We start from the raw sequence: 20,766 nt of genomic DNA, 5'->3' as shown, positions 1-20,766 counted from the left end.
GGGCCAGAGAGCAGCGACTTGGGGCATTAGGAAACCCCAGACAGCTCACGTTCTCCTGAGATAAGGAGCCAGCTGATAGCATCAACTCTGTGAACTATCTAGCCCACTTGCCCTCTTTTTTTTATTTATTTATTGAATGAGCATCTTACCATGCTGATTCTTGAGAACTGCTACACCCACCACACAGATCCCCCGTGGCGCATGGGCAGTGTTGCCACACAGCCAGCTGCTGCAGGGCATCAGCTCAGCGCTGACGTGGAGCAGGGTTTTGCCTCCACTGGCTTTTTCGTGGAGGCCTCTTAGTCACCAGTTTGTGCCTTGTGTGTTGTGTGTAATCCTCTCTTCGTAACTTTCTTTTCCTTGCCTCAGTTTTCCATTTCATCACTCCGTTTATCCCCTCTCCCAAAAGCAGAGCCTCTTGGCTGGTACAAGTCAGTGCAGGTGTGCTAGGTACCCCTCCAGCAAGTATCTGTGTGCCTGCTGCTCCAGCAACTGATTGACAACTGAGCAGGAACGAGGCACGTGAGGTGGAATAATCCTGGTAAGGTATTTGTGGCCATGCTCTCCCCTTGCTAGCGTGTGCAGTGCTCCCCCAGCCTCCGTGTGGCTCACGGTGTGAGCTCGTGGGTGAGCAGTGCTGCCGAAGGCCCTTTGTTTGCCCTCCTCCCTTTCTCAACTGTTTTTGAAGAATGCTGATAGATTTAAGTAATAGCCTTGTAGCTGAGAGATAAGGAAGAAAAAGTCTTAAGGGTAGATTAGTTTGCTGTAGAGGGAAGGCAAACACCGAGGGAGCTCGGTGGAGGGAGCTGACACTGAGCTACGCTGGAATGCTGAGATTGCGTATTTATCATTTACCCGCTCCACAAATGTGTGTCGTGTTTTACAAGTGGGGAAGAAGACAGTCCTTGTCCAAAAGAATCTGCAATCCAAGACGGACAAATATGCACTCGAGGGCCTGGTTAGGGCATGGGTGATTGCTGGAGATGGAAATCCAGGCAAAGTGGATTCCTAGAAGAAAAGGGCTTCTCGGGTGGGAGTCGTGGGTGGTGAGAAGGGTGTTTGAGGTGCCGGAGGAGAGGATAGACAGAGGAGGGTAAATTGCTATGGAAGGAGATGAAAAGACCTGAAAGGAAAGAAGGTTGAAGGGGAGGGTAGAAAATAAGAAAAGCAGTAGGAGGAAAAAAGAGCAACAAGGCTGCTGTGGGAGGGGATATTGTGGGATGCTGTAGATGAGAGTTGAGATGACCTTAACATCTCTGTGTGTGTGTGTTAGAAGCTGTGCTGTAACTCAGCTACTGGGATTAGTCATCTCCCAGTGCATGAAGCACCAGTTTCTTCTTTGAATGGAGGGTGGTGGTCCTGTCTGAATGCCAGGGCTGGGAGATCCCTTGGCTGGGCTTGAATGCCTTGTACATCTGGTGGGGAGCTGGGCGCTTACATGCTATGCCATCCACTGCAAGAGCCTCAGTAGGCACGTGCATAAGTAAATTGCCACCTTCTGCTTAATGCCATCAAAGGTAGCTCTCCAAAGACTTAAAAACCAAGTCAGAGATTACATATAAATATATATTTAGTATGGGTATATATACTGTGAGTAGGTTTTCAAGTGAGACAGGCTGCACTTCAGTGACACCTGAGAGGATGTGGGTGGGATTGATGTTTTTGTTGTGTCTTACCCACTCCCCAGTAAAAGAGCAGGAACGTTTGCACCCAGGTCCTTTGTGCATTGACTTCCACAGAACTGAGATGGCAAAAAGTCACTGGTCAGCTGGTTCCTGGTGTCCTGCTTCCAGTTCTCAAAAAAGAGCTTGGGACTTCCACAGGTTCTGTCTGGGTTTTGTTCCAGTCCCAAGGATTGAAGGAGTCAAGGAAGAATTTACTGTCACCAGTCTTACTTCCCTTTCTCTGATTTCTTCTCTGCTTTTGAAAATAATTGCCCTTCATTTTGGCATTTACGCTGTAGCCAGTGTCCATGGACTGGAAAGCCCCTAGAGTTCTCTTGAAGCAGCAATAATAACTTCAACTTTCCTCCCAAATCTAATCCTCTTCCAGCTTGCTTACTTCGTGTGTGTGCAATATCAGAAATATCTAGAAATATCTGATATACATCTTATTTTTGTGTGTGTGTGTGTTGGGCGGGGGGCGGGGTCTCCTGCTGATGCTTTCCAGATCTTCCTTCTGGTTTCTTATTTATTCTCCAACTTCTTCGTAGGCAATAAAAGGTGTGGGAACTTGAAGGGCACCTCCTCTGGAGCTCCGTGTACTGGCACGGTACGTTGCTCCAGCACGAGAAAAACTTGAGTTTAAAACGTGAAATTGCCCATTATCTGGGCTCGTTTCTTGTAGTCCATAATTTGGGGGTGGGGAAGAGGAGGCGAGTCATTCTAAAAATGACTCATCCCACAATAGATCGATGCAAAATGTTCCATTACATTTTCATTGTCAAAACTGAGTCCCCTCTCCCACCCTCCCCTCTCTGCGAGGTGCTGCAGAGGCTGCTTCACCGCGTGTAGCGGTGGTGGCTTGGTGCACGTTGGCTGATGTATGGCCAGCCATACAGCCAAAAGCTGTCTGGGTTTTAGATCAGGGCTTCCTGAAGGGGCTTTGGTGCCCTATGGCCGTGGCTTGCGCCACTTCCGCAGACAGTGACTGTGTAGGGGAAAAAGTGGTGAATTTTTGTACATTGACCCATTTGGGTCATTGCCTGCTGTTTGTTTTGGTGGAGTGGTGTTTGACCTCATGGAGAGTGTGTAAGTATACGTGCTTAAGTAAATACAGCAGTTGAGAAGGGCAAGTGCACCACCCTGGTGTTTCTCAGGGCTTCAGACAAGACACCAGGTGTCGTTATTCCCTCTGATCCCGGAGGGACAAGGTGCAGAATGGACCTGTCCCTGCCTGTCCCACCACTGAACGGCTTTTCCTCCATTCGACCTGCGTGCGGGCTGCTGCCCATGAGCCTTGCTGCTGAAAGCCCTTGAAGTTGTCATAGCAAAGCCTTCGGGGAGCTAGTAGGTGGTGGAGACAGAAGAGACGGTGACAAAATCTTTGTGGGTATGACCCGTACATGACAAATTCACAGGGTCTTACTGGTGATACGGGTATCAAACCAGCAGCATGCCGTGGACGTGATGCTGTTCGTGTTTATGTACAGTTAGCTTGCTGTTTTTAAAGCTACCATCACCCTCAGGGTTAGATATAGCAGTGGCTGGGGGCTTTCTTCTTATGTTGGAACGTGAAAGGCACACTTTTCCCTTTCTTTTATTTTCTATTTTTATTTTTTAAATACCAAGTGTCACTGTGGTGTCTTCTTCAGTGGTCTCTTCACCCTATATCACTGTCCGCCTGCTCAATAGAGGCTTTTATATTATTTTGATGCTGCAAATATTCCTTTATCCATGTAGAGCATCCGTAAGGAATGGTCTGCAGGACTTGCTGCGCTGAGGCTGCGCTGTACCGGAGCGTGGTGATGCAGGGCCAGGTCCATAGCAGGTGTAGTGGCAGCGCGGTACCTTGCACTCTGGTCTGTCGAGGCTGTTTTTCACTGCTTCCAAAGGAGCTTCGCAGTTTATAAGACTTTGAAAGCTTGACATGGACATGATGTTCCTCCTGAGATGTTGCCGCTGTATCTCTTGGAGCAGTTCTTTTGTTGCTTCCGACAGCTGAAATTAACGTGGAGCAAACTCCGGAATGTTTGAACAAGCTGAGCTTTCCTTGTAATATCTCTTTTCCCCAGACAAACGTGGGGAGATGTTCAGCCCTCCCTCCCCCCATTTCCTTCCTCCCCAAGCCTCGACACTGTCCCACTGTTGTGGATTGCTTGTCTCCTGCAAGACTGTATTTCATTGTCCCTCGAGAATGCCCGAGTCAGTGCTTATTTGTCTCCGAATCATTGTCCTTGCAGTCTTGAATAAAACCCACGTTAAGCAGGTGGAGCTGATAAAATCACTTCCAACGCAGCTGATGGCAACTGGGTCAGCTCCTTTCTCACTGTTTCCTGACAGAGGAGAAAATAAAGCAGACACGAAAGCAAAACACACGACTTTTCCCGTCTCCCTTCCCCAGCCCCCCCGTCATGGTTTCTTCAACACCAAAACAGAAGCCTCAGCCACTCAGCTGCACGGGAGAGTCTGAATTTCTCAGAGTCAACATTTCCACGTCTGACAAAATTTAAAAAAGAATAATAACAATAATAAAAAAAAGTGCAGAGGCTGCATGTGGTCTGGCACGCAGCCAGGCAAGGAGAGCTCTTTGGGGTTATTATTAGGCAGATAACTGTATCAAGAACTTGAACGTCAACCCCACTGTGAAGGCTGCGGCTCTGTTGAAATGCTGATGCATGTTTGATGCTTATGAGAAAATATATCGCAGTGTCTAAAGCCACTTTTTTTTTCTTCTTTTCCCCCTGCAATAACTTTGGTGCTGGTGGTGTTCCTGGGAAGTGACTGCAGGTGCTCTGAGGGGAGCTGTTGCCAGTTTTGAGCTTGCAAATCCCTTTCTGTTGTTACAACCAACGCCTTGCTCGCACCTCTCATAGGAACCAAACCTAGAACTTGTGCACGTTGCAGGGAGGTGGGCCCAAAGGGAACTGGACTGCCTTGAGGATCTTGTAATCCCTTCTCAGGGCTTATCTCAGCAAGGTGAGGGACGTTTGGGGGCCGTGGGTTCTGGTTTGGAAGGTGTGTGTGCAGAGAGGTACTCAGGGCATGGGGAAACCATCACTGGGACTTCAGTGCCCTGTAGCGGGGGGGCACAAGGAGATGCAAGAAGAGCCTGACCGATCCGTTAGGAAGGACAGCCTGTTGGTGATCCTCAAGAACGGAGACAGCACTTACAGCACTCGAGGAGCAAGAGCTGACGGAGAGGGATGCACGAGGCAAGGTGACACGGGTAGAGCTGCAGCCCGGGAAGTTTCTTGTCAAGTGCCTGGAGACCGGCAGAAGAATGTCTGTTGGTAATGCTGCGAGATACCACGTATCTGTCTGTGTTCCCAGCTATATACGGTATGTGCAAGGCTATATATAAACGCTTTGGTGGCTGGTATTTTGGCTGATACACTCACAGTTTTGTGCCACATTGAGAGATTTAAAAATATCTCCCTGTTCCAGGAACATCTATACCATGACAGATGTCATCCGGCGTGGGGAGTGGCTTCTGAAAAGAGAGCACAGCGTTATTACTACGAGCCTCAGTAGTCTATTAGATTATTTATTGCTTTGCTGCAGCCATGAGACATGTGAGGTGCATTACTTCTGCCTGTCAGTTTTTTCACACATCCAGTCAGGCAGCATCTGTCACTCCTCCCTGCAAGTCTCCAGCTTTCATTCTCAATGAACTTTCTTCCCGGCTGGAAGGGAGGCAAAATAAAGGTTTCAGGAGTATGCGGAGTTAATGAGTGAGTTCATTAACAATTATTTACCTTGGAGTCATGCCTCTGAGAATTCGGGTCCTGCTTGGCTGGGCTGCCTGGCTAAGACACGGTCACCTCACGCTCGCTGTTGTTTTATTTCAAGGCGAGCCCGCAGACCTGTTGTGTCAGGCACTGGAAACCCAGCGTGAGTCAGACCCGTCTCGGCTGCACGAGACACAGCAGGGTAGGAAACAAATGAGAAATGACATGCTCAGGACTTGCTTTTGGGAGCAGCTTTGTGCTTCTCCGGACCTCAGCTCATCATCCGAGGACCTGGCGGTGCTGCTTCATCCCCAGCACCCGTCAGAGGGCACAAGTGCTGTCTCTGTGTGGCAGTCGTGCAGCACTGGCAGGGCTGTGCCAGGCATGTTCAGGTGGAAACACTCGGAGAGCAAATGCTGGCATTGCCAGAGAGCTCTGCTCGTACACGCAGGGGTAATTCTCCGTTGCTCAGGCCTTGGACCCGCTCTGGGTGGAGTCTTTGAGACTGTCAGGGCCAGAGAACATGTTGGGGTTTGTACTGCCATTGCACAGAGCTCCAGTAAATAAAGCAAGGCAGTGAGAAGGAAGAGGCAACGGAGCTGTGAGGAGTCATGTCTGACCCAGGTCTCTTGTTTCAGGCACCATGCAAGGTGTCAGAGCTCTGTTAAAATCCTGGTCTGTGTGCTGGGATGCTTGTCCTGTAAGGAAAAGGCTGGGGACCCAAACTTCCCCTTCTGTGTTGGCTGGTGAGGATGGAGGCTTTGGACGTGGGTCTGGGGAATTTGTAATACCGTCATCTCCCACCGGCGCTGGTGGGGGCAGAACTGATCAGTGGAGCAGCAAGGGTGGGTGTGTGCAAAGAAGAGGTCAGGTCTTCCTGTGACTGTAGACCAGGTAGGAAGAGTCTCGGTGGGACTTGCTGATTGTCTGGGGTTTGGTTCCTGCCCCCTGAGCTTGGCGGGTGGGCCACGTTCCCTGTCTGGTTTGCCATGCAGCGCTGGCCAGCCCTGCTTGTCTGCCGGCTCTGTGCAGAACTGCAGTGTTGCTGGGGGCAGGTTTGCTGTAGAGGCTGGAAGCAGTCTGCAGCTCCAAGGAGCTGGCCTGGTGAGTTGCCATTTGCACGGCACTGCTGCCAGCAGAGGTGTCAAACAGCCTGAGGATTTCTGCTTCCCTTCAGGGCCAACCCACGAACGGGTGAGTGTTGTGGGTTTAGGCTCACCGGAGGAGCACGAGACCCAGTGGTCTGCTCTGCAGGACTCTGGGTCCTCGATGTTCTCTATCATCTTGTCAGTCCATCGCTAAGGTCACGAGCAAAGGGATGCTTGTAGGTTTTCTCCGTAGATGTCCTGTTTCGTGCATCCCTCCCAGACCTCTGGCCCTGTCTGCAAATAACCCAAAACCCATTAAGCGCGACACCTCCCTCTGCAGAGGGACAACCTCTGCTGGTGGCCTGCCGCAGATGCCCAGGGAAGGCCCTCGCCTTCCCCACCCCGCTAGCAGCGAGGCACGGCCGCGGCGAGCCCCTGACCTTGCACGACGCCCTTCCCGCTCCCAACCTCGCAAAAACCCCGGGCATCCACGGTGCAGCCCCGCCGGGCGCTGGCGCCGGATGAAAAACAAAATGCATAGAAAGCTTCAGGAGCGTGGGCGTCGCTGGGAGGGCGTAGGGGGGGTGGTGGAAAAATAGCTGGGATGTCGTGTCACCGGGTGTCAGGAAGCAGCCCGGCATCGGGGTGAAAGACGAGCAGGGCCCCGGGGTGGCGGGGCCGCCGGCACATTCTGTACATTCTGCAGCCCCGCAGCACGTGGGGCCGCGGGAGCAGCCCGGCAGCCGCGCGTTTCGCTTTCAGGCATGTAGCTTAGCCGGTACGGCGTTATCTGGGGGCATGCTGAGTGGCTCACGCTCTCTCTTTTTCCACTCTAGTTTTAACTGAGGTACGCTTGTTTATCCATCGGGGCTCTACAGCCTATAAACAGGATGTCTCTCTGTTTCCTTTCAGCCCAGTAACACTAAACCGCTCTGAGCGCAGATAACGCTGTAGTAACCCTCGGGGCTGAACAAGCCTCGTGCCAGTCATAGCTGTAGGTGTAGCGCATACGGGAGTGCTTCTCTCCTGTGTGCCCCTATGGATGCGGCGTGAATTGGCCATCATCTGCAGGTCCGCTTTGCCAAAAAGGCAACTGCATGTTTTAGGCAGGGGGGCTGGAAATGAGACAGAGATTTAAACCGGATCCTTAATTTACGCTTTGTAAAAACAGTCTGTTGAATAAAGCCCCAAACCTGTGAAACCTTTTGGAAAAATATCAGTGGTTTATTTAAACATCATTTTCTAAAGATTTTTCCCAGTCTACTTGGGGACCTGGGCCTGGTGGCACCAAGAGCCTGAAAGTGAACGAGAGAGCACAGAAGAAGACTCCGTTAAGTACTGCTCGCAACGCAGAACAAAATTTGGAAGGGAAAAATAAAGAAAAGAAAAGAAAAAGGAAAACCGTAACACTGTATTTCAGGAAATTGTCTCTCTTCAAAAGGTCTTTTTAGGTGTTTCAGTCAGTGTGAAACCAGGGAGGATAAAGGTCATTCTTCTCAAGTACTTTTTGATTTAGGATATTGAAATCACAAATAACGGTAACAACAGAATGGAGGCTTAGTCTGACATGTTCAGTGTCTTAGCTTTGATGTTCAAGATGCTCAGTGATTTTTATTGATTGTGATCTTGTTGTAAGCTCTGCCACATCTGATGTCTTTTACAACCCCTGTTCCATTAAATCTGCAATTACTTTGAATATCTAATCTTTCCCTTGAAAGAACCTTAAGTTTCTTGCGCTTTGGAAAAGTGCTCTCCATACAGAGTGCCAACAGGGGGGAACTTTAAGCATACTAATTCTTATTGTGTTAATTTTTAAGCTGGTCTTATCAGCTTTGGGGCTGGACTGATGATTTCTTACACTCGAGGTTGGAAAGCAGGGCTCTAGAAAAGAGATGAATGTTGTCTGATTTTTATGGGGTCAGCGTGCCCTTGGTTCAAGGGGATTGTCGGTGAGAGCTTACGCTTTTGTAGAGGTTTTAAGCCTCTACCCACCACTTTAACTGGTTTGTCAGGTCAACGCAACGTCTCGTTTACAGAGAGGGATTCTGGATCTGTTGCTGAGAGTGGATCAGAATAGCTATTGAGGAACAAGTTGTTCTGCCACAGCTCTTCTGCACGCACCTCATATGCCTACAACTTCATTCCAAAATGAACATGCCTTTTTTTGACTCCGTTCAGGCTATTTTGGAAGGAGTAAACTAAAACAGCGAGGAAAAATGCTCCATTCCTCCTGAAGTAAGATGATCTGCATTGGGCATCTTCTCTGCGAGCTGCTGTGCTTTGGCTTTGCTACCTGGGCAGGCAGATCGCAGGCCACGCGGCAGGCCCGTGACAACCTGGAATTTTGCAATCCATTTTCTGCTAACGCAGCGTTCTTAGGAGATCAGATGTTTTCTATAAAAAGCTGGACGGTTCTGGTTTTAATAGAGGGGCTGGCGTGCTTGCCTTCTGTGCCCCATTTGGCACCTCATCCTTTCGTCCGAGCGGGCTGGGTGAGTGCCGGGCCCTGCTTGCACCTGGTAGCACGAGGGGCTGACACAAACGAATGGGGTGCTGAAGCTGATGGCCCACCTGCCGTACAGATGCCATTTAAATAAAGATGTGCCCCTGCTCCCGAAAGCATTTACCCATCACAAGGGTTGGCAGCGCTGGCTAACATTTAAGCCGTTTCGCTTAGCTCATGGAAAACAGGAGTAGATTTCAGCGCCGGCATCCCGGGTGGACAGCGTGACATTGCGAGCGGTCACGGGCCTCTTGGCCGCTCAGAGACCCCTGTGGAGCTGGTGGCCAGCAGCTCAGGCAGCGCGTTGGCAGCAGGTGATGCTCTGGAGCAGATCCTGGCTTTGTGAAGTGACCCGTCCCCTGGGTAGCAGGGCACGCTGAGCTTGAGTTTGGCTTTCCCACGGTGCCGTGTAACCTCTCCCGTCTAGCCTGGCGCTGCCCAAGTGCCAGCGCTTCTCTGGTGACACGTTTGCATCCCCCCATCTCGCGTTTCCCAGGGGAAAGCGGTGGCGAATGGCACGGGATCTGTATCAGGGCTAACTGCCCGCTCACGTGTTGGCGTTGGGATCAGAGGGGGCGGTTGGGTCGGCGGCAAGGCTCCCTCCCTGCCCCGCCATACCTGGGTGCCGCGGCTCCTCTCACCTCCCGTGAGCAGCACGGCACCTCCAGTCGGGTTTTCTTGCCCTTGTTTGATTTTTGTCTTCTTTTCTTTTGGAAAAGAACAGAGCAGGAATGAAGGGGAAAGGTAAAACTGAATTTCTGTGGTGTCCAACGTCTGTGGTCCAGCTTTGTCCCCATCTCCCATCCAGGCAAGCCCCATCTCCAGAGAAGCGTGCGCTTCTGAAAGGGAGGAATACAGCAAGTGTCTGTGCTTACAAAAGGGATGTCAGAACAACCCCCTTCATTTCTCCCTTCTAGTAGTCACTCTGCACATAAAGTTGGTTCCCTTTCCTGTTCTTGCTGTGTCCAAGCTGAGGCCTGACCCTTTCTTGAAGTGCTCTCCATGCCTCTAGCAGCCGCCTGGAGTCCAGGACTGTGCCTTTTCCTCTCTGCAGGGAAGCTCTCCTTCCCCGACGGGACTGACCGGCATGTGGCTCCTGCCTGACCAGGAAGATGAACTGGGCCAGAGCGGTAACTTCAGTCGTTACTGTGCCTGAGGGGGGACAAAGATTGCCTTTGTCTTGTGTCAGACGTTTGCTGGTGCTCCAATGGACTGAGGAGGTAACATGGCAATCTCCCAGGTGCTTCTGTCTTCATTTGGTTTGCATCTGACTGTTGACAAACACGATAGACTTCAAAAGTTACAAATTTTAGTCCTAAGCCTTGCGTGCCTGCTCCCTGTGCGTTAGCCTGGAGGGGCTTTATGGGATTCATCCGCTCTGTGTCCCCGTCTGAGCTGCTCTGGACCTCGTGGCATTTAAAAGTTGGAGGGATATTGTATAAAAGGTGAAGAAACTTGGTAAAAGCCAAGAAAACAGTTCTTTGCAATGCATTCAGCAGTGCTGGTTGAAAAGTGGTAGGAAAGAAGGAATGTGTATACTAAGCATTTAGTAGGTGATTTCTTGGTGATAATGAAACATTTCGGTGAGGGAAAAGTGCTGCTGCCTTGTAAGACAACAAAGGCTGCGCTGCATCAAACTAATGCAGAGAGAGAAGCTGATTAATTTTCTCACCGTTTTTTCCCCTGCTATCTTGTTAACATTTGAAGTGGAAAAAGTCACCTGGTTTGAAAATGTTACTTGGTTAAAGAGAAAAACCCGACCAACCTAAAAGTGTTAAGCTAGCATTTGCTGTGGTGGCTGGTGGGTGGAATTGTAGGACCTACACAAAAACAGTGCCGTGGACTTATCCACAGGAAGGAGCCGTGTGCCCAGGATGGATGTGGCACCGTCGGTGGTTGTGGTGGCAGCGTGAGAAGTTCCTCCTCCCCAGATTGAGAGGTGTGGAGTCAGCCCACTGGTTGGTAATACCTAGCGGGGGACCAAGGATTAATTCAATGGAAAAAATAAAGATTAGCATGAGTAGGGGGTGAATTTGGAGCTTGGAAGGAGGGCATTGCAGATACTGGGATAATGCAAGCCTGTTGAAATGCTCCCCGCCGCTGCTGGTGGGGCAGAGGCTGCTGCTGTGTAGAATTCAAAACCAGAGCTTGTGTGGGAAATGGGAAGTATTTTTTTTTTTTTTTTTTTTGGGGGGGGGGGGGGGCAGCAGAATTAGAAAGAAACAGGAAAAAGCACGTCCTGTTTTTGACAAAGAATAACTCCTAAACACCTTCGCTCCTACCCCCTGTAAAACCCACAGATCTCTCCAGAATCTGAACTTTCTATTTTCTTCTTTCCTTTAAGAAAAACAGTACAACACAAAACCCTGTTCTCCAAAACACCAAAACATGGTCTAAAAATCAGGCATAACATCTGTTACTTGAGGTAGGAGCTAAGAAGGGTTTTCCTGGGGAATACATTGCCAGGAGACCTCCAGCTACTGCCTGGAGCTCAGGTGCTCCCTGCTGCTCCACGGCAATGTGTGGATTTGCTGGAAAGTGGTACAGTAAGCTTTTTGAGGATATTTTTAATGCTGGCAGGTACTGTTTAACACTCACAATTTTAATATAATGCCCGCGGTCCGTGGTGCCATCATCTGTGCTTTGTGTGTTTGGGAGCCTCGCAGCCCTCTGCCTTCTGCTGGGTTTTTACCTCCCTCTCAGCTGTGCAAGTGGGTAATTCTATCAAACTGATGCTCTGGCCTCGAAGTGTAACGCTCACCTGCTGACTGAAGGTATCTCCTCCACCTCTGCCTCCCCGACTTCCTTGTTGCCTGCCCCCTGCAGATGTGCTTCGGAGACGCTGGGTGTGGGTTACAAGCTCCTGAGAAAATCTGTGGGTAAATAATTAACGCGGTGTAACACCGAGCTCCCCTCCCCGAGGCTGACCGGTGACAGCGAATGTTCCCCTTTTCAGCTTGTTGTCCTTGTCCTGAAGAGTGGATCTCCTTGATTGGGTTCAGTTTCTTTCTCTCTCTTTTTTTTCTTTTACCTCCTCTTTGTGAGAGTAAATAATGCACAAACTGCAAACGAGAGGTGGAATTGCAGATGAGGAGCTGACCTATAAAACTTTGATCTGGTTACGTCCTGGCTCAGCGGAGGAAACAGCTTCTTGCTTGAGAGAAAGTAAAATGAGTCCTTTTGGCTTGATCAGGTGCCAGGACAAACCCAGCCTGCGCAAAAAGCTGCACGTGGCTGGGGTCTGGTTTCCACCCAGAGAGGTGGTGGAGTCTCCTTCCTTGGAGATCTTCAGAAGCCACCTGAATGTGGTCCTTGGCAGCCTGCTCTGGGTGTCCCCCCCGAGCTGGGGGAGATGTCCTCCAGAGGTGGCTTCCAGTCTGGTTCTGTGAGTTCCTCGTGGGAATTACAGTGGTCCTCAGGGTAATGAAGAAGCTCAGGGCAAGGGAGTTGCTGGGGAGAGCTGCGTTGAGGTTCTCAGAGGCAACGTGGCCTCCCCAGCACTCGGGGCAGTAGGTGCGGGTTAGGCTGTGAACATAGTTGCTTGCTGTCCTGGTAACTGGGATTATCCCTTTTTATTTATTCACTTAGTTATTTTTCTATTTGACCCAAAGGCCTTCATGAAGCAGCCGACAGACCCAGCTCCTGTGCGCATTTCATCTGTACGCCAAACCTCTGTTGCGTGCGAGCGTCGTCCCCCTTGCTCCATATGGACGTGGGGCACTGCAGGCTACCTCCAGCTGGGTTGGGTGTCACCCCACAGTGCCTCTGCTCTGGCTGGTTTAAATCAAAAGCTACTTTATGGCCTGGGGGAACATCTCTGTAGAGATCCTCCTAGGAATCTCATAAAACAGCCATCTTTGAGGGACAGAGAAAGATTTTTCTAGGGTAAGCTGAGCTGAGAACTCGCAAAACCCGAGATTTCGGTTTTCAGCTCTGTCTTGGATTCTCGTGTGATTTTGGGCTCTTCCAATGCTTACTAGAAGGCCTGTGACCATCGTTGTGTTTTGTGTTCAAGTGGAAATGCGTAACATACAAGGGTCACAGTACCAGAATCAGTAGTCTCAAGTGAATCGATTCTTGAAGATTGGGAAAAACAAAACAGACAAACCTCCCGCTCCCAGGTTTTTCTGTGCCTCGGCTTCCCCTCCTGGTAGGTGGTGCTCTGGAAACCTCCTGCTGGGAGTTGTGCAGAACTAGCTCAGCCTCGGTCAGGTGCGTACCGTGGCAGCGATGGCTGTGGAAAGAAAGACCTGCTGTTGGTGAGACCAAGAGGAAGAAAACGGGAAATACCCAATGTGTGCACAAGTAAGAAGCGGAACCCAAAAAGACCTTTGATCTCGAGCTTCTGTGGTTTTCTCTCAGTTTGCTTGCTCATGCTCCTTGGAGGATTTCTGGAGGAGCTCCAGACTTCAGCCCTGCTCCAGACGTCACCCCTGGTGAAAGGCACCTTCAGACCTACCGGGGCATGGCCGCAGTGGGGCTGTGTGCGTGGGGAGAGCCGTGGCCGTGGGGCAGGCAGCTTATCTGGCCGCATGAACCAGTTCCTAAAGCAATGTACGTGAAGCATGGCCAGGCAGGCTGTTTCCTCTACTGAGTGGTATTTGTTGTATTGTAAAGCTGGAATGGTTCCTAGAAAGCATTAAGATACAAATAATATTAACCAGAAGCGAGAGAGAACAGCCAGTTGCTCAGAAATGAGAGGGATACTTTACGGTGAGAACAGGGCAGGAGGAATGAGGCTGCCTGTTCGCTACTGCTTAATTCCTGGAGGGCTTCAGCAAAGCCTGGTCCAGCAGGACAGGGCAGGAGCGAGGTGCTGGGAGTGTGCCTGTGCTGGTCTGTGCCATCTGGGACCAGGAGCCTGGGGCTGCAGGTGGTGGTGCTGAGGTGGAGCAGAGTGAGGGCAGGTCCAGCCTGAGCACCCCGAGATCCTGTGCTGGTCACTCGGTCCCTCTGATTCACCGTATCCACCTGTCAGCCGGGACCGACCCATCCCCGAGAGGCTTCACAAGAGCAATTCTTGGCAAGCTGTACCGGGATCCTGGGAGATGCCCCACTAATCAAGTGCCAAGTGCCACTTCTGTGTTTATTTTATTGAGATATTTACCTCGATGGTAATACCTCCTCCCAGTCCCTCCAGTATAAAACGTGCTTGCTCGCTCACATGAGCACTCGTAAGGCCAAAGGGGTGGTCAGCCCTCTTAATCGGTGCTGTCACGGAATAAATAACCTACTGGGCTAAATCCCTGCAAGCTTGTCCTAATCTCACCTCGTCCCCGTCTGTGTTCACACGCGGGATTGTATGCTGTCAGCAGGACGTAACGTGCTTCCTTCTCTCACAGCTTAAACGAATAAATCCTTAAAAAATGAAGATGGGAATTGCACAATATTGGGGAGCTTGGGCACGTGCTTCAGCTGTTTGAGCTGTTTGGAAGGACAGCACTGGCTTCAGAGAAGAGAAATGCATTCCCTTCTATCTAAATTTCACGCTATAATTTGGGGAAACCATGTGTTTCAGTTTTGTTTCGTGTTGAATAGATTTATGGTACCATTTTTGTGTTTCTGAGTTGTCAGTGTCTCCAATGGTCTGAGCAAATCTTTCCCTCAGCAGCCAGGAGAGAGAGAAACTACTGAAAACCAGTGGGGTGTGGGTTTTTTGTTTTCTGTTTTCCGCTTTTTTTTATTATTATTATTATTAACATACTGAAAATGCAGACAAGGGACGTGGCACAAACACAGGTCCAAAAACAACCTATATTTGTCTCACATCTTCCACTTTATTGATCCTTGGTTGCATTTGATGATCAGGTTTTCCTTGATAAGCATTGAAGTGGAAGGTCACAGAGGGGTATGGTGACAGTGCCGTGGAAGGGATGTATGCGGGTCCTGGGTCAGAGCGGGCTCAGCGGCTGGTGCATGCACAAAATGTGATGGGCTCATCCTCCTTGGCTGGCTTCTGCAGGCAGCGCTTCCCCAGGGTGACTTGTCAGGCACTGTTCAGACAGGGATCTGCGCTCCTCCTGAGCTCTCACAGCTCCTGGAATTCCTCTGCCCAGCAGAAATATCACGTCTGTGTGTTCTGGGAGGAGAAGACGGGCATTTAGCCTTCGGTTGGAGCCACACGGCGTCACTGCGCATCTCATCTTTGGTGCACAGGGACCCCCAGTTTCAAACCCCCTTGTCACGGCACAGGGGTTGTCTTCCTCCCTTCAGAAGCCTCCGTGCTGCCGGAGATGCAGGAGCACATTGCCCGCCACGCAGCCGCTCCCATAGTAGGGGAAAGGCCCCTTGGGGAAGGGAGCGGTGTTGTTTGGTGCCACTCCATGCAGCAGCCCTGTTAAGTGATGCTCACCCCACAGAGCTGCTGTGTCGAGCAGCTCCATTGATCCTGGAGCTGGGGAGCAATGGGGAAAAGCAGTTTAAAAAGGCCAACATGGGCTGCAATCAGACACCAGTCCCAGAGAAGTCTTACATGTACTGGGAGTGGCTGGTTTGCTGTCCTGACTCCTTGGTGCATGGCAAAGGGCTTGATTTTGAGACCAAATGGACTTCTGGTGCTAGTGCAGTGGGCACAGAATCCAGAGGTTGCCCAGGAACCTGCATCTTGGGCTCCTGGGAGAGTTGGGTTTTGTTCAGCTGGGGCTTCCCCAAGTGGAGGAAGGTTGCGTGGAGCCATCAGGCTGGTGGAGTCCAAAACCTGAACACAGCTCAGGATAACTTCCTGCCCAATGTTTCCATTCCCATGCTACCTTCGGCACTGAAGAGGTCGTTGATCCCTTTTCGGGGTGTTTTGGGAGCGATGATTAACCCCGGGGAAGGGCTGGTGCTCGGGAGGGGTGCTGTGCATCGCTCTCCTGGGTGAGCACCCCGCGAGGCGTGGGGGCAGCGAGACCCCGGTGCGGGCATAGGGGAACGGGGAAGGGCGAAGCCCTCAGACCTAGAGGGTTTGGGCTCTGCCCCGGGCTAAGCAAAATAACCATTAGTGTCAACATCTGGCCCATCAATTCTTCCATTAGAAGCACAGTTCTTTGTGGGATTTTAATATCTTGGCTATTTCGGATCACACTGAGAACCAGCATGCCCCTGCGCAGGCACTCAGCGTGGATGCTTTAGTTGTTTGCAAAACCGACGTATATAATAATAATTTATTGCATTGCAACGAGAATGGGCAAAGTGGGAAAAGCAGGCCCCTACATAGTAGGAGTTCTTTTGTATGAGGCAGGCTGTCGGAGCGATGGCCTGCAATTAACTGTAATGGCAAGAGAGTAGCTGCTGAGGGGAGGGATTGGGCAAAGGGGGATTGGGGAGGTGCAAATTGTGTATTGAAAAAACAGAGCTCCCTAATGGCAGGGCTGGTTCAGGTGCCTTTCAGTCACTGCTGTAGTCCTTCAGCCCCCCTTGTAGGGCTAAAACATGCTTTGTGCCAGTTTCTGCATCCTTCCTTACTCTTAGCCCTGCAGTTGCCTACTTGAGGCAGCGCTAGCTTTTGGGGGGATGTGCTGGGTTACAGGGCAGCGACTGCAGGAGCAATGTGTGCCGCTTCCCTGTGGTTCTTCGTGCACATCTGGCCTCAGCACCATGCTCTGGCCCCTCTCCACCATGGCACAGCCGTGCCCCAGCAGGAGTGGCTCAGAAGTGACCAGCAGAAGGTCCTCCCAGTGCCTCGTGTCACTCACTGAGTCTAAAATCTAGAGCTGACCCTTTGTAAAGCCCCTGTCCCAAATGAGGCCTTTCCAAACCTCAGGCTGGGTGTTTAAAGCTCAGGCTGAAACATTTCTATCCCTATGTAGGCACAGAATGAAGGCGGTCTGATCTGCAGCTGGGCTGAGAAGCCAGAGCTTTCCCGAGGGCACGAGCTGCACGTGCGTGCGTGAGTGCGCGTGGGTGTATGTATGCAGCATCCCTTCAAAACAGGATCTGATTTAAGAGAGTATTTCTGCACAGGAAAGCACATAAGTATACGCTTAAGTCCCACGGAAGTCAAAGCAACTTAAGCACGTGTTAAAGTTAATCGTGTAATTAAGTGATTTTCTGAGTTGGCCTGGATCTGAGATCGTACACGCGGCTCCCTCGAGCTGAGCTCCCCAGCCCCATTTGGTAGTTCCTTCCCGAGGCAGGAGCTGCCGATTTATTTATTTTGAATCCCGTCTTTAAAGACGGCCCGTTTTGGCCTTAGTGCTTTGCGAGTTATTGGGAAAGATGATGCGAAAAGTTACAGCGCTCTGAGCAGCGCCGTCCTTTTGAAATGACTAAGAGAATTTGTGCCACTCATTTCAGGAGGGCTCAGCACAGCAAGTAGAAGGCAGCAACCAGGATGTTTCACCGAAGGATACTGTTGGAGTTAAAATGCCGTCTGGTGTGATGAGAATGACAGCCTGCTTGAAATTGGTGTGGTGTAATGTGCTACTATAGATCTCTTTCCTTTAATGTCTTTTTTTTTTTTTTTTTTTCCTTCCTGAAGTCTTTTTGCAATGAGTGGGATGCTTGCAGCATGGATTTGAATGTGATATTGTGTAACAAGAATAATAAGCAGGTGCGCTGTATCATACTGAAGTGGAAAGCTACTGCCTGGAAGGGAGAAGTAATGCGGTTACTGCTGCGTCTTTCTCCCATGGAGCCATTGTTCCCCAAGCACTTACGGGGTTCCCTGTGTGTGAGGCTTATTTAAGGAAATTCCCGTTCAGGTGGATGGGACACTTGGCTTCTGCATTGATTTCTGGCGGAACTTTTTGCACTTGCAGCCAGCGCTAATATGGAAGTTCTCCACAACAGGACTAACGTTTTGTCGGGAAATAACAGGATGATTTGATGAACGCTCGGGTGTCGCTAATGAAAAAGGGTGGGAGAGGAAATTACATTTAATAAGGAGTTTAAGTGACAATTTTCTTACAGAATGCCACCGCGTTTTAATTTTCCCGGCGAAGAGAAAACCAGAGGTGTTCGCGAGGCAGATGCAGTGCAGCTGGGTGCCTAACCTCGGTGCTTAACCCCGTCCCCGTGCTACTGCAAGTCGGCGCTTCCTGACGGCCGGCAGCGTCCCTTGCTGTCCGTGGGGAGCCCCGCAGACGTAGTCCTCGCGGCGTTTCAGCCCTTGTTTGCAGAGCTCTCTCTGGTCTTGTGTTTCGTGTCCCCGCTCGGCCTGGCCGGGAGTGAACCCTCGTCTTGACCTGCCGCATCCTCTGGTAGGAAAGCTGCCAAGCGACTTCCAGCTGAAAACACAGTTTGTTAGGAAAGGGAACGAGTTACTTTTTGGCTTGCCTTTTGGACCTCTGGCCTCCAGACCAGGCAGATCCTCTTTCTAGTCCTCACTGTAGTAAATGCTCCCTTGCCAAGACCGGCGGTGACGTTAGGTGCTTTTCTGATCATATTCCCTCTCCAGTGTTGGCCCAAACAAGACCTTCCAGCTTCAGATCGCTCTGAGAAGGGTGTTTGCTCATGTAGAGGTGCCTGGTGACCCCCTTTCCTGAGGAACATCCTCAGCTGATGATTAAAGTCCATGTTAAGTGCCATTAATACAGGTGGCACGTTGACAGGAAAAGGACACGACCTGGGGCCTTCCTCGCCCAGGGGTACCAGCCCTGAGGTGCTGTCTGGGACTGCCAGGTCTCTGAGAAGCACCAAATCACAGGTCCCCTTAGCTCCTCCTGGCCAGCACACCTGAAAATGGGAAAGGAACACAAAGCTTGAGGTCTCACCATAGAAGGGCTGTTGGTTTGCCATTTGGTGAAGAAAAGAGTTGGGTAGCTGGGGAGCACGCATCTGTGCCATAGGCTGGAAAATGGGGCAGAGATGAGTTCTTCCCTTGGCTGTGGTAGTTTGTCTCTTTGACAACCCGCTACTGCTACAGGTGCCTGAGTCTCTTTCCCTGGAAATGCGGTAATAGTTTATTGTAGGCGTGTTATGACATCCGTGATGAATGTACTCTTCCATTGTTTAGGTACAAAGTTTTACGTCCTTGGAGGGATCGATATATTAGCCTGTTTAACCTCATAAATTCTAATAACACTATCAACCTAATTCTGGAGCTGTTTAAGATCACGAGGGCCACTGGTTGCAGTGGTTTCCACCCTGAGCTGTAACTGGTTATTTCACCGAGAGCTGGAAGCTCGGGAAGGGGATCACCTTCCTCCTCAGCGTGTCAGCAGCACCTCAGCATTAACGGAGAAAATCAGCCCACGCTCTCAGGGGTCCCTGTGTCAGAGGAGATGAGGGAGGGATGGGTTCGGACTGAAGGAATTTGGGGGGGCAATGAGGGCTGGATGTATGTGGTCCATCCCGATGTTGCTCAGATGTTTGTTGGTGCAGTTTCTAGGGGAAGGCAGCTCTGAGTGTAATTCTTCCGCTGGTGCTGACGGTGCAGCTTCTTGAGAGAAGGAGCAGCCCTGATGCCAGCCCTTGCATTGATCCCCATCAGTCTGTACAGGGCTGGACATTGCTTGCATCCAACAGTCTGTGAAGTAAAGAGTTGATGAGTCCTGGGGCAAGAGAGGAAATCTTTCTCAAGGCAATTTCTCCGTGTAGCATCTCTTTTGTAAGGGCAGGATCTGAATCATCCAAGTGCAAACGCCTGTGCAGCACAGCTTGGCCGTTTCTAGATGAGACACGCCATGGGCTCCACCTCCTGTTCACGGGGAGCTGGGTGGCACCCTGTTATTTCCGCCTCTGGTACAGGTTACCAATGGTCTGATGAGAAGCATGGCCGATTGCAACGGGCTGAAACTTTCCTGGGACTAGCTGAGGACTGTGGGGGGCAATTACTGCTCCTCCTTGCTCCCTTTTCCAGCCCCACCACAAGCTCTCCTTCCTCGGCAGAGCTCTTGAGCTTTCATGCCAGCCCTGCCACGTGCCCTGTGGCTGCAGCTCAGCTCCTCCTGGCCCAAAACACTTTTGCTAAGCCCCAGCACCTTTGCCTCCTGCCAGGCCATACCCGGTGCAGCCGTCATCCCACGTCCTTCCAGCATCCCTTTCTTTTCCATCCAGCAGTGAGCACGGTGGGGCAGCACGGCTTCTAACTCCATCCCTTGGCTTGTGTGTGGGGGTCGTCGTTGATGTTTTTGCTTTTTCCTTTGTAGTTTGTTGCTCCATTTTTCCCGTTTGCAAAGCGGGGATGCTGCAGGGAGGTGGTGCACCATCGCAGCTCAGCGGTGCAGCTACTGTGTGTGCTCCCAGCCCGCTGCAAGCGTGAGCTTCAGCTGAAACCACCGGGAAGTCAATTCACCCAAATTTGCTAAGCCACAGTGACTTTTGGTTGCAGTCACCTTGGTATTTAGAAAGTGCTCTGGTGTCTGAGAAGGAAAGTGTGTCGTGGGGTTTATTAGTTTTAGTTTAAATGCTTTCAAAGTGCTGGAGACTTCTGCTGGGAAAAAGAAAGGAGGTTTTGGGTTTCTTACGCTATCACACCAGCCCTGGACATGGTGCAGACAGCTGTGTGGTTGCTGGGGACTTGCCACCTTAGCTGTGATATTTTTGCAGACACGGCCTTAAATGCAATTCTATTGAAGCGCTTTGTAGCCCTACAGGGAAGGGAATTTTACAGGGTTTGCACAGCCTGGCTTAGAGCTTCTGAGCTTAACTGGTGTAAAATGTTCCTGGCATGCTTTTGAGTACAGCTGCCTAGGCACATGCATTGTCCTATAACCGATCCTCTTTGTTTGGTTCAAGCGGCATCATCCTTCATTACAGCAGCAAAACCTCACCTGAATCTACCGTTCTGCCTGCGGGAACAGCGGAGAGGCTGTGTGCCGTCCCACGGTCACCTCGCTGGGGGGGGAGCTCTGAATTCACTG

General features: G+C 50.8%; 1 protein-coding gene across 5 annotated transcripts in view; it reads left to right on the top strand.

The window, feature by feature from the left end:
• Window positions 1-20,766, top strand: part of LPP (LIM domain containing preferred translocation partner in lipoma) — a 312,873-nt gene that overhangs the window by 15,267 nt on the left and 276,840 nt on the right. Inside the window, exon 1 of one of the 5 annotated variants that reach the window (XM_035334163.1) lies at window positions 2,944-5,000. The exons of the other annotated variants lie outside the window; for them this stretch is intronic. The gene's annotated coding sequence lies outside the window, so the exon portion shown is untranslated. Of the gene's footprint in view, window positions 1-2,943; window positions 5,001-20,766 lie in introns of those variants that run through there. 5 annotated transcript variants of the gene reach the window in all.

Source organism: Oxyura jamaicensis, chromosome 9 (assembly GCF_011077185.1).
Source record: "Oxyura jamaicensis isolate SHBP4307 breed ruddy duck chromosome 9, BPBGC_Ojam_1.0, whole genome shotgun sequence".
NCBI classification, from domain to species: Eukaryota; Metazoa; Chordata; class Aves; order Anseriformes; family Anatidae; genus Oxyura; species Oxyura jamaicensis.
This window is presented reverse-complemented; position numbering and strand designations above follow the sequence as displayed.